The 13237-nt window shown below is 47.2% G+C and overlaps 1 pseudogene; it reads left to right on the top strand.

The window, feature by feature from the left end:
• Positions 1–6: 6 nt before the first annotated feature.
• LOC119350479 lies at positions 7–11765 on the top strand (annotated as a pseudogene).
• Positions 11766–13237: the final 1472 nt, after the last annotated feature.

Here is a 13237-nt window from a genome sequence, read left to right as displayed (position 1 = left end):
ATTCCTCGCCCTCCCCCACTTCCTCTCGATCTCTCTCCCCAGCTCGCCAGCCGCTTCCTCCCCTCCCAAACCCCTCCCCGCGCCTGGATCCCGCGTGCTCCCGCCTACCCTCGCCGCCTCTCCGGCGGCCTCCTTCGGGCGTGCTCCAGCCGAGGGACGAGTCGGGCCCCATTGGCGCGGGCCGCCGTAGGCAGGCCGTAGGCGTTGGGGGCGAGTCGAGGCGGGTCTCCGGGGGGGCGGGGCGCGATGAGGAGGGCCGTGGGCTGACGCCGATGATGTCGGACGCCTCGTCGGATCTCGGCGGCGGCAGGGCCGGGCCCGTGGAGCGCGACATCGAGCAGGTGAGCGGCCCCGATCCCCCCCGCTCGAATCGCTGTGGAATTCCCGCTTCTCGCGCGGTCGGGAGGCCTGGATAGTTGGATGTAGATGCATTTCTGTTCTCCGTGTGTTTGTGTGCTCCTGCGTGTGGTGGCCAATTCTGCATCGCCGGTGGCCGCAGCTGTCCCCGGCGATTGAACGGCCCGTAATTCGGGGGAACTAAGTATGGAGATTCAGCTGTGCTACAGTCAGAGCTGTAACTTTTGGCGTCTTGGGTTGGAGATGTTCAAGGGGTATTGATTTGCCAGTGGCCACTTTTTTGGCAGCTGATTATTAGGTTGCTTGCTAGTTGCTACGCTTCTCATCGAATTGGCTCATGGGCAGCTCTTTTGATCTAACAGGGAGTAGTATGTTAGAATTGCACCCCACCTTGTTTGTGTCTTCATTTTTGTTGTGCGCAAAGTATTGAGCTCTGTTACGTGAGTATCCTTTCAGAGGTTGGGCCAATGGCGAGTTGGATCAGTACTGTATTCCATGTTCTTATTACTGACAGATAATTGCCCCGTGATGGGGTTAGTAAAATTCCTTGCCCCTTTATCGAGATTGCTTTATTCTCCGACCATATGCCTGACATAGTGAAGAATACGGATGCGAAATGCAGCTGTTCTGATCCCATGACGCACACGCTCATGCATAGTCGAGTGAAGCCAAATTTCCCCTATGGCATTTTGTGTTTTTTCACCAACTGAAAGCACATATCTCTTGTGGGAATTGTTGGTTCATGTGGCATATATTGATACATGACATCTTGGCACATCCTTCCATGTTCATTGTTTATCTGTTCTATTGTGTATCGAGAAGTTTGAATACTAGTCTGATCCTCTCTCAATCTTTATTGATTTATATTGCAGTCCCATAATTTGTCGTTCCTTTTCCGTTTCTATGTTATATGGCACCGCTTGAAATGCCAGTTAAAATTGAAAACGTCAATGGGCACATTTGAACGCGTTTGATTGTTCAATGGTGTTTTAAGGCTTCTCCTTTGACATACTATAAAATTACCACTATTTGGCAGGATAGTATTTTTAGATGCTAGTTACTGATGCTTGATACAACCTTGTTCCCATTCTTACCGCAGGCCATCACTGCTCTCAAGAAAGGAGCATACCTGCTGAAGTATGGACGTAGAGGGAAGCCAAAATTTTGTCCCTTCAGACTTTCCAATGTGAGCTTATTAATTTGCTTCATCACAGAATTTTCAAGTCCTTTATGTTTGCCCCATCTCATTTATGAATATCTTTGGCACTCTTTTTGCTCCTCCAGGATGAATCTATATTGATTTGGTTCTCAGGGAAAGAGGAGAAGCAACTAAGATTGAGTCATGTGTCCAGAATAATTCCTGGACAGCGAACTGTGAGTTGCTATTTCAACAAAACCCAATTTTGGGAGACAGATTGATGGATATCATGCTCTACTGTTACGATTCATAATATTGGCTGAAGCAACTATATTTCATTTTGCTCGTTTACTCCTGGTGCTAGCTCCTGAATATTCCATGGGGCTTTCTTCAGCTTTTACCATGATGTGATTCTTCTTTGTTTTAGAGAGAGCTTGCTGCTAATTTATTTTCACTGTGCTCGATTCCACTAATTCACAAGAAGTTCCTATAGATACAAAGCATTTATGATCCAACATTGATAAAACTTTATGGCAAGAAGAGATAACATCATTCTTTCCTGCAAAAATTAAGTTGAATAAACTTCTCAAAGTCCACTTACGAGATCATCTTCTGCGCTCAGATATTTAGCGAGGAGGTTCTACTATTCGGAATTGCTGCAAAGCTGTCCTGATATAGTACTTTTTTTGTGATACAGGCGATTTTTCAGAGGTATCCACGACCCGAGAAGGAATGCCAGTCATTTTCTCTCATATCCCATGATAGATCATTGGACATTGTAAGTCATGCCAGTCATTCATGTGTGATGTAACATGTTCGCTTGTTTGCCAACTTTGTTGCATGCTAAATTCATTTGTTAGTCTATATCACCAGCTAATCAATTTGGTAATTTGGTTTTGTCATGAAAAACAGATATGCAAAGATAAAGATGAAGCTGAAGTGTGGTTTGCTGGGCTAAAAACACTGATATCACGTAGTCACCAAAGAAAATGGAGAACAGAATCAAGAAGTGATATGCTTTCCTCTGGTACAACTAGTCCAAGAACTTATACGAGAAGGAGCTCTCCCTTGAGTTCTCCTTTCAGTAGCAATGATAGTGTCCACAAGGTATTTCCCGCCATCCACCCAGCTCATCCATCATCTCAACACTCTCTTGTTGTGTGCCGGTCAGGCTGCACTGATCAACCCAAACTCTTCCTCTTCATGTACTTTGATCTTTTCCATTTTTGTGTTTGATGCTACTGGCTTAAGACTTTTTTTCTGAGAAACCTCTGGCTTAAGATTTGAACGGCCACCAAACTTGAGTTGGCAACCATGATACCCATGTTGTATTTTATGGTCTGTACATTCTATATCACATACTGGTTTGTGGCAGCAAAATAAAAATAAATAAAAGTATTTTTTCCTTGATGAAGTCAAAATATATGAAATAATATCTGTGTTCAAGCATGGCAGATCATGCTATTCCCATTTTATTTCTGCTGTCTACATCAATTATTATAGAAAACAATCTTTAACAATTGAACTGCAACAGGATGGCAGCGAAAATTATCGACTCCGGAGTCCATATGGGAGTCCACCGAAGGTTGGCTTGGACAAGGCCTTCTCTGACATTGTATCATATGCAGCCCCACCTAGACCCTTCTTCCCATCGGATTCTAATGTTGGATCAGTTCACTCTGTGTCTTCTGGGCACTCAGATAACACAAATGGGAACTCGAGGGGCATCCCAATGGATGCTTTCCGAGTTAGTTTATCAAGTGCTGTCAGTTCATCAAGTCATGGTTCTGGTCATGATGATGGTGATGCTCTAGGTGATGTTTTCATTTGGGGAGAGGGAACTGGGGAGGGAATTCTTGGTGGTGGCAATTCAAGGGTTGGAAGTTCCTCGGGTGCAAAGATGGATTGTCTTTTACCGAAGCCATTGGAGTTTGCTGGAAGGCTTGATGTGCAGAACATTTCATGTGGAGGAAGGCATGCTACACTTGTCACTAAGCAGGGAGAGGTCTACTCTTGGGGTGAGGAGTCAGGTGGGCGTCTTGGTCATGGTGTGGACTGTGACGTGCCCCAGCCAAAACTTATCGATGCTCTTGCTCATATGAACATTGAGCTAGTAGCATGTGGTGAGTACCATACTTGCGCAGTCACGCTCTCTGGAGATTTGTACACATGGGGAAATGGCACCTTTAATTTTGGACTTTCAGGTCATGGGCATGAAGTCAGTCATTGGATGCCCAAAAGGCTCAATGGACCATTAGAAGGCATACATGTTTCGTCTATTTCATGTGGCCCTTGGCACACGGCTGTAGTAACATCTGCAGGTCAGCTATTCACATTTGGAGATGGCTCTTTTGGAGTTCTAGGTCATGGAGATCGTCAGAGTATTTCGGTACCAAGGGAGGTGGAATCCCTGAAAGGGCTACGGACTGTTCGGGCAGCTTGTGGTGTGTGGCACACAGCCGCCGTTGTTGAAGTTATGGTTGGGAATTCAAGTTCCAGCAATTGTTCTTCTGGCAAGATATTTACATGGGGTGATGGTGATAAAGGTCGTTTGGGACATGGTGACAAAGAAACAAGACTTGTCCCAACGTGTGTGGCTTCTTTGGTTGAGCCTAACTTTTGCCAAGTAGCTTGTGGTCATTGTTTCACGGTGGCACTAACAACCTCAGGGCATGTGTACACAATGGGAAGTTCTGTCTATGGTCAGCTTGGAAATCCACAAGCAGATGGCATGGTTCCTGCGCGTGTTGAAGGAAAACTACATAAAAACTTTGTGGAGGAGATTTCATGTGGCGCTTATCATGTTGCTGTTTTGACTTCCAGGACAGAGGTGTATACATGGGGTAAAGGTGCTAATGGCCGGTTAGGACATGGTGATACTGATGATAGGAATTCTCCTACACTAGTTGAAGCTCTGAAAGATAAGCAAGTCAGGAGTGTTGTTTGTGGAATTAACTTCACTGCAGCAATATGCATTCACAAGTGGGTGTCTGGAGTTGATCAGTCCATGTGTTCTGGATGTCGCTTGCCGTTTAACTTGAGGAGAAAACGGCATAATTGCTACAACTGTGCTCTTGTATTTTGTCATTCCTGCAGCAGTAAGAAATCTCTGAAGGCTTCATTAGCACCAAACCCAAACAAGCCTTACCGTGTCTGTGATAGCTGCTACGGTAAACTTAATAAGGGACCTGAGACAGATAGGTATTCTTCAGCAAAGCGCGGAGCTATCTTACAAGGGTTCAATGATTCTATCAATGATGATTTGGAGACAAGATCAAATGTCCAATTGTCTAGATTGTCATCAATGGAATCTTTCAAGAACATGGATAGCAGATATTCAAAGAAAAATAAGAAGTTTGAATTTAATAGCAGCCGTGTTTCCCCTATTCCAAATGGCAGCTCTCACTGGAGCGGGCTCAACATTTCTAAATCTTTTGGCTCATCAAAGAAATTTTTCTCAGCGTCGGTTCCTGGATCAAGAATTGCTTCTAGGGCAACTTCACCTGTCTCAAGAAGAACAAGCCCTCCTCGATCTACAACTCCAACACCTACCTTGGGTGGTCTAACATCTCCTAGAGTTGTTGTAGATGGTGCAAAGCCAATAAAGGATAGTGTAAGCCAAGAGGTTATACATTTGAGATCTCAGGTACAGATCTTGATGTTCTCTCTATTCAATCGGTATTTCTAACTTGTGTCCATTATAAGTAAGTAGTATGATTCTATGCATTATTGGTATCATTCTCTAACTGTAACTCGATGAAGCAGTCGTATGAAACCATCAACTCCTAAATGGAAACTCAAAATATCTGGCATAAACTCACATGACAGTAAAGAAGTTTGTACACGCTACTGTTTTTCCTTCTGCTCTCTTTATTTTATGACTGGCCCAGTGTCCAGTCACAGTAGCAAGGTAGAAAGATATTCAGGAACTGACCATTATTATCACAGTAGTTTTCTTTGTAGACTGATAGACCATTATTATGACAGTAACTTGTGAGAGTTTGTTTACTTCTGGAGGTTCTAATCAAGTTCAATATTTCAGGTGGAAAATCTTACCCGGAAGTCCCATCTACTGGAAGTTGAATTGGAGCGAACAACTAAACAGTTAAAGGAAGCTATTTCCATTGCAGGGGAGGAAACTGCGAAGTGCAAAGCTGCAAAAGAAGTAATCAAGTCGCTCACTGCACAAGTAAGATTCCTTATCTGTGAGGATGTTGTTTTCTTATATTACAGCCAGAACCTACTGTACAAACATCCAAAAAATAACAATATAAGTACATTTTTTCACCAAATCTGATGAAATTGAATGGCTAAAAACCAACTCTGTAGATTGGTCAAAGGCAGTTTGCTTCCTTTGACGTAACCAAGCAGCTCATAACTCTTCTGGGTTTTGAGCCTGTGACTTATCTAAATGATGTTCATGTACTATGGAACTAAATAAGGCAACCATACTACTTTAGTGGAGTAGCAAAGGGTGCAGACAAAATAAGTGGTTTGGGGATGTTTTCTATTAACTAACAACAACAGGACATGATGATTTTAAAACTTGAATGATGATACAGTCTAATATGCGAACAATTATTTTTTCTACCATAGTTGAAGGGTATGGCAGAGAAGCTACCTGAAGGAGCAGGAGCAGGAGCAGGAGCAGGGGCAGGGGCAGTTAAGCACAGTAGACTGCCACCACTTTCTGGAGTGCCTGTTAATGACATATCAATGGCAACTGAGAATTTAGGTAGCCCAAGAAATTCAGGAGAGCCATATTTGAACGGGTCTAATGGGTTGATTGTTTCTAATGGACCAAGTTCAGTTAGAAATAAGACTCACCTGGAAGTTGGCAAGAACGGAACCAGACAGCCCGATTCAGACTCTAAGCCTGAGTCTGAATGGGTAGAGCAAGATGAACCAGGGGTCTACATCACCCTTACTGCCCTACCTGGAGGGGCTAGAGATCTTAGGAGGGTACGGTTCAGGTAAATTCCTTCATTCCCATTCAAAATGCAACTATAAATCAGCTGAAGGACTTGTCTATTGGATGTTTATGGGCACATTATCTATACATTTGATTAGTGTAGACTGTCAGACAATGTTCAGCACTTTGTTAATTTGATGTGAGGTAGTATAGCAACTGACCTTTTTTCTGGTCTATCGTATAAGATTCTTTAGTTATTCAGAACAAATTGTTGTTCTGTGTAGGTGTAGCTGTATGACAACCTGTTTAAGTATGAAGTTATTCACAGATTAATTATATACTTCCTCCGTTCACTTTTGTAAGACCTTTTAGACATTTAAGACAGCACCTACAACAGTTCAATTTCAGCTGTCTTAAACGACTTACAAAAGTGAACAGAGGGAGTAACTAATTCTAGATATAAGAATTTGTATTTGTATTTTTATAGACTCATTTTCATACACATTTTTTGTCTGCTGGACATGAAGGATCAAAGAAAAATTGCAATGATTTCGTAAAGTCGACCCGCTTAGAAACTAGGACGTGTCTAGGTGGCAGCCGTTGGTTCATTAGTAGCCGTGAGCAAACAGCGCGAGCAAACACCACTTAAAATGAAAGTACCGGGCCCCACCTGACAAAAAAGGAAAACATGTCTGGTCCTCCAGCGGATATTTTTCCACACACAAACACACACACCCCACGTATAAAACCTGTCCAATTAATTTCAATACAGTTATTTTAAAAAGCTGTAACATTCGAACCAAGCGTGTAATTAAGATCCGTTTTCACCCATAGTTTCCTCGCAAGTTGCTCTCCGAAACTAGATCCCATATTGGTACCTTTTGACAGACTTTTACCAGAAACAATTTTAGTGCTACTATAGGAAGCAACTTTAGTGCTATAAGAAGCAACTTCCTGTTTTGTGAAAGTTGCCTATCGCTACTAATTAGCTGCATGCAGTATTGTAGAAGCTGTCTACCATGGTTTCTGAGTTGCCTATCTAGGAAACCAAGCAGTTCACAGTTTTTGAAGTTGTCTTCCTGTGATGTTACATCACTGTGAAAGTTGCATACCATGGTTTCCGGTAATGCTGAATTGCCTACCATTGGTAATTAGTTGCATATAGCACTGTTAAAAGTTGGTGATGTTGCAAAGTTGCCTACCCGGCTACCCCTCTACCTAAGTTGCTTACTGTACTAAAAATTACTGTAGGCAACTTAGCATAATGTTAGGCTAGTCACTAGTCATGGTAGACAACTTAGAGAAAACGCCAGGCTACCTGGCAGTCATGGTAGCCATCTCAGCGCAAACATTATGCTAAACTGGCACTGAAAGTTGTTTCCAATAGCACCAAAGTTGTTTCTGGAGAGAAGTTCATCGAAACATATCAAAATGAGATCGAAGGCCCATTCGGTGAAAATTATCTTAATCCCAATGTTTGGTCCAAAAGTTATAGCATTTTGAAATTTCCAGAAGTGGAATTGATCTACCAAAATAGTAATGCATGTGGTGCAGCATGGGCAGGACTGCAGGTACTTTTTCCTTGCATGTGCCAATCATCTTTTGCTATTTTTGGTAAAAGGGAGAATCAACTTGGGTGTGGTCTTTATATGTAACCAAAAAGTACAGCTGCACTTATAAGAATTCGGGTAGAAACTAATGTTCTGTTGAGATTTTGTGCTATTTAAAAGCTTATTGTAGTTTCTGGAGTTTGATCTTTGCAGCTTTTCACTAATTTCTATTTCTGCGTGCAGCCGGAAGCGTTTCAGCGAGACGCAAGCAGAGCAATGGTGGCAAGAGAACCGAGCGAGGGTATACGAGCTGTATAACGTTCGTGTGGTGGACAAATCAGTCGCCAGTATTGATAGTGATGTACCTCACTGACATAGAGCATGCGTTTGGTTGCGAGGTTAATTAGGGCCTGAAAGAAAGAGGGCTGCTGTTTGGAAAATGTGGGCTTGCATTTTCTTTTACACCCTCTTCCTCCTTTTTCTTGTATGGAAAGTAGATTACCCAAGGAGAAGTGATGTAAATGGTTCGTGGCAGCCGGCTAATCTGCCCTGTAAATGCATAAGCAAGCACACCAATTTAGAGTTTGTTCTTCCTATTTTTCCATTGATCCACGAATATATAGGTCCAAAAGCCGAGCCAGAGATAACGGGCGCAGAACATTTTGGATGCTAATTGTAGATTGAGATGCGAAGTAGCCATGCAAGAGTTAAGCTTTATTTTCATTGTGCTGATTGCCCTTGTCATTTTTTAATTTCGACTATCCTGCCTGCCTGCCTTCATTTTGTTTCATCCAGTTTTGTTGTAAACTGCACATATGTATGGCATACTTTCCAGTTATCCAAGTCTTCGGGAAAAAACTCAGGTCGCGTGGAGGTGATGCTGATCAGTGTACATGCATTCTCTTCTCGCTACCATTTTGTACAGTGGAGAGGAAAGGAGTGCATTTGTTCGTCCACCTCAGCGGTTTGTTGGGCGGTGATCGATGTTTCCCTTCCTTGCATTTTACCGACGATGGCATATGCGTTTGCTCTTCGATTCTGCGGAGTGTGGTGTCGTCGACAACATAATCTGGGTGTAGCCAGGAGCCCAAGTTGGAAGAGAAGTCAGTATGTACCCCGACCTCACGTCAAGAAACAAGAGCCGATTTAGATTTGGTGTTAAGCGCGCGGTTAGGTCCAACCGCCAAGACACATCACACAACACAAATGACACCAACATTCAGTTAGGTCACAGTAGCTCACAAGTCGCAACGCCCCCTCACCCATACAGACACCATTTCCGTCACTCTTTGCTCGCTTCTGCCTTCCATTCCTAGCAGCCACCTTGACCGGCGATCACCTACTAGAAGATCTTAGTACCCTTCAGATCACCAAGAATTACTAACATTTATAGTTGTAACCGGTGTGAAAATAGCTTAGCACCATTGCCTCTGTTCTAGAAGCGCATTAGCTAGCTACGAACAATCTGAACCTATGGTGAATGGTGGCGTGCGTGCAAGAGTACACTACACGTTCAAGAAAACTTCAGTACTGCCTCATTCAGAGAGCTAATTGTCGAGGCTATTTGTAGTTTCTCAAGCTGTTTCCCGCTCATCTACTGCTTTCACAATCCACACATCGACCCCTCTCACGCGCACTTGCCTCGCCCGCAGCCATGGATCAGGACCTGTCGTCGGAGCTGGACCCGGCGCTCCTCCTATCGACGTCGGCGTCCTCGTCGTCGCCGCAGGACTCCGCGTCGCCGTCCTTCTCCTTCTACCCCCCCTCCCCTCCGGAGTACACCCTCGCCGTCACCAACCTCTCCTGCCCCGCGCCGCGCCGCGCCAACGCCGGTCTCCTCCCGAGGTTCTTGTCTTCCTCCACGCCCCCGGCCGCCGAGGCCGAGGGCCTCCTCAACTCCGTCTCCTTCACCGCGTCCAGCTCCAGCATCCTGGCCGTGGTGGGCCCCAGCGGCGCCGGCAAGTCGACGCTCCTCCGCATCCTGTCCGGCCGCGGCACCGGCTCCGAGATAGCCAAGCCGCCCACCGTGCGCATCAACGGCCACGCCGTCACCTCCCGCGCGCAGCTGCGCCGGACGTGCGGCTTCGTCACGCAGGACGACAACCTCCTGCCGCTGCTCACCGTCCGCGAGACCATCCTCTTCGCCGCGCGCTTCAGGCTCGGCTCCTCCGTGACCGCGCGGGAGCGGCACGAGCGGGTGGAGGCGCTCATGCAGGAGCTGCGCCTGTCCGAGGTGGCCGACAGCTACGTCGGCGGCGGCGGCGGCGAGGCGATGTCGTCGTCCCGCGGGGTGTCCGGGGGCGAGCGTAAGCGGGTGTCCATCGCGGTGGACATGGTGCACGACCCGCCGGTGCTGCTGCTGGACGAGCCCACGTCGGGGCTGGACAGCCGATCGGCCATGGACGTGCTGGCTCTGCTGCACGAGGTGGCCTGCGCGCGGCGGCAGGTGGTGGTGCTCAGCATCCACCAGCCCAGCTACCGCATGCTCGGCTACATCTCGTCGCTGCTGCTGCTCTCCCGCGGCGCCGTCGCGCACTGCGGCTCGCTCAGGTCGCTCGAGGACGCGCTGGCGAGGCTGGGCCACAAGATCCCCGCGCAGCTCAACCCGCTGGAGCTCGCCATGGAGGTCATCGAGCAGCTCCAGGCGGACCACGCCAAGTTCGCTATGCTCAGGGACAACGACCAGTACGAGGAGGAAAGGGAAAGCCCCGGCGTCGCCAACGGCAGCCTTCAGGTCCCCGAGCACGGGTACCGCAGCCGCGCCGTGGAGGTGGCGGCGCTGACAGTGCGCTGCTGGCGCACGATGTACCGCACGCAGCAGCTCTTCGCGGCGCGGGCGGCGCAGGCGGTGGTCGGCGGCCTCGGCCTCGGCAGCGTCTTCTTCCGCGTGCGCGCCGACCCGGACGGCCTGGCGCTCCGGCTCGGCCTCTTCGCCTTCAGCCTGAGCTTCCTCCTCTCCTCCACCGTGGAGGCCCTGCCCATCCTCCTCCACGAGCGGCGCGTGCTGATGCGCGAGGCCTCCCGCCGCGCCTACCGCCTGTCCTCCTACGTGGTCGCCAACGCGCTCGTGTTCGCGCCGTGCCTCCTCGCCGTGGCGATCCTCTTCTCGGCGCCCGTGTACTGGCTGGTGGGCCTCCGCGCCTCCCTCGCCGCGTTCGGGTTCTTCGTGCTCGCCGTGTGGCTCATCGTGCTCATGGCCAGCTCCCTGGTCCTCTTCCTCAGCGCCGTGTCCCCGGACTTCATCCTCGGCAACTCGCTCATCTGCATCTTCCTGGGCGTCTTCTTCCTCTTCTCCGGCTACTTCATACCCAAGGAGAGCATCCCGAGGTACTGGGCCTTCATGTACTACGTGTCCATGTACAGGTACCCGCTGGACCTGCTGCTCATCAACGAGTACGGGGGCAGCGCCAGGGAGAAGTGCGTGGCGTGGACGGGAGGGGACGCCATGAACGGCGACGGCGTGTGCTTGAGCACCGGAGGCGACGTGCTGAGGGGCAGAGGGGTGGACGAGGGCATGAGGTGGGTCAACGTGGGGGTCATGCTGGGCTTCTTCCTGGTGTACAGGATCATGTGCTGGGCTGTGCTGGTGAGGAGGGCGTCCAAGACCACTCTCTGATCCTTCCTTCCCTCCCTCCCTCCCCTGTTTTTGTTTGCCAGCTTCACTGGTTTGGATCGGATCATATATACAATCGGCGTTATTTGTTGTTTGCTTTTCTGCTGTACTTTGCTCTTTGTTTAGATGTGCTGAGTAAGAACTGCAATGCAAGTTTGCACTCATGTGTGCAAAATGCTTGATTTGGGTTCATGAAAAGAAAATGTCAACCTGTCTACCTGAACCATGGGCGTCCTTTTACGGAAAGGCTTCTATTCAGTGGGCTGATAATCTGACATGGCACCCGTAGGGTTCCGGTGCGGGTAATGCTCACTCAAACCCGTATCCGTCCCAATACTTTTCTCCTAAATTCTTACTCGTACCTGCACCTCCGGTTTTATATTGTTCTCATACCCATACCCAGCCGCGGGTAATAACGGTGGGCAAAAATACCCATCCCGATCACCTTTCAATTCACATTTTATCATGTATAAATTTCAGCATTTCAGTATGTAAAACACACCATTTCAGCATGCATATTTAGCATTTCAGCCGAGGCGAGATGGGGAGATGGGGTTTGTGTTCTATGAGTGTGACGACACAATGGATGGGTGAGGGGAGAGTATTTTGTGTGTGGGTTGTGGCTATTAGGCTAGGGTTTTCCATTTTTTGTTAGTGAATGATATAGGGGACCTACATGTTAGATGTGCTAATATACGGGTAGGCGGGTACACGAGTATGTGTATTGTCTTTCTGTACCTGTACCCGGCTTATCCGTTTGGTGCATTTTTTTTCCATTTACAGACCTATGAGTATTTAACTTTCCCAAACCCTTACCCTAATAGGGGTTTTACCCGTCAACATTGCGGGTAGTGGGTACCCATTGCCATGTCGAGCTGACATGTCTGCGTGTGTTGCCTCCGTGACCATCAGATCTGCTTTTGATTGGACGGCTCAGAAGGAACAATATTTTTCGTCTTTTTTCATTGACGTGGACCAATTTGATTTAAGAAAAAGCACCCTAAAGGAAACTGCAAACCAAACATTATAACATTTGCAGTTGCAAACCTATAACTTTACATTTTCTTTTCAGCTCCAGAATTGCAAGCCACCAGACCTTACTTTTCGAAAAACATTGGAAGCAAAACCTATATGAAGTTCTATTGCTTTTGAGACGAGAAGCTCGAAAACTACTTCCTCTGTCCCATAATGTAAGCGCGTGTTTGACACTACTACACTAGTGTAGAAAACACTCTTATATTAGGAATATCGGGTCATGAGGAACAAGATTTTAAGTTTTACTCATTTTACTTTTGTATTCTTTTTTGAGAGAACATTTTACTTTTGTATTCTCTTTCAAATGTTTCGGGAGCAACTAGTTAACGAGCGCTCCTTCGGAGCGCTCGTAACGAGCGGTTCGGGAGCGCTCCGTGCGTGCCAAGTGTCGCGCGCGGAGCGCTCCCTCCAGGGAAAACCAGGTGGCGCGGTTGATTCCCGGTTTTCCCTTTCCGGTTTGTGGTTTCGTGTGTTTTGCACTTTGACCCTCATACTACCACATTTTTCTGTTTTCCCTTTCTGCGCGAAAACATAAAAAAATACCAGTTCGCACGCTTGGTTCCTTGTTTCCCTTTCTCGTTTCCCTTTCTGTCCCCATTATATTTCCGGGTAATGGAGATTTATGGGGTAGT

Source organism: Triticum dicoccoides, chromosome 1B, assembly GCF_002162155.2.
Source record: "Triticum dicoccoides isolate Atlit2015 ecotype Zavitan chromosome 1B, WEW_v2.0, whole genome shotgun sequence".
In the NCBI taxonomy this organism is placed as follows: Eukaryota; Viridiplantae; Streptophyta; class Magnoliopsida; order Poales; family Poaceae; genus Triticum; species Triticum dicoccoides.
This window is presented reverse-complemented; position numbering and strand designations above follow the sequence as displayed.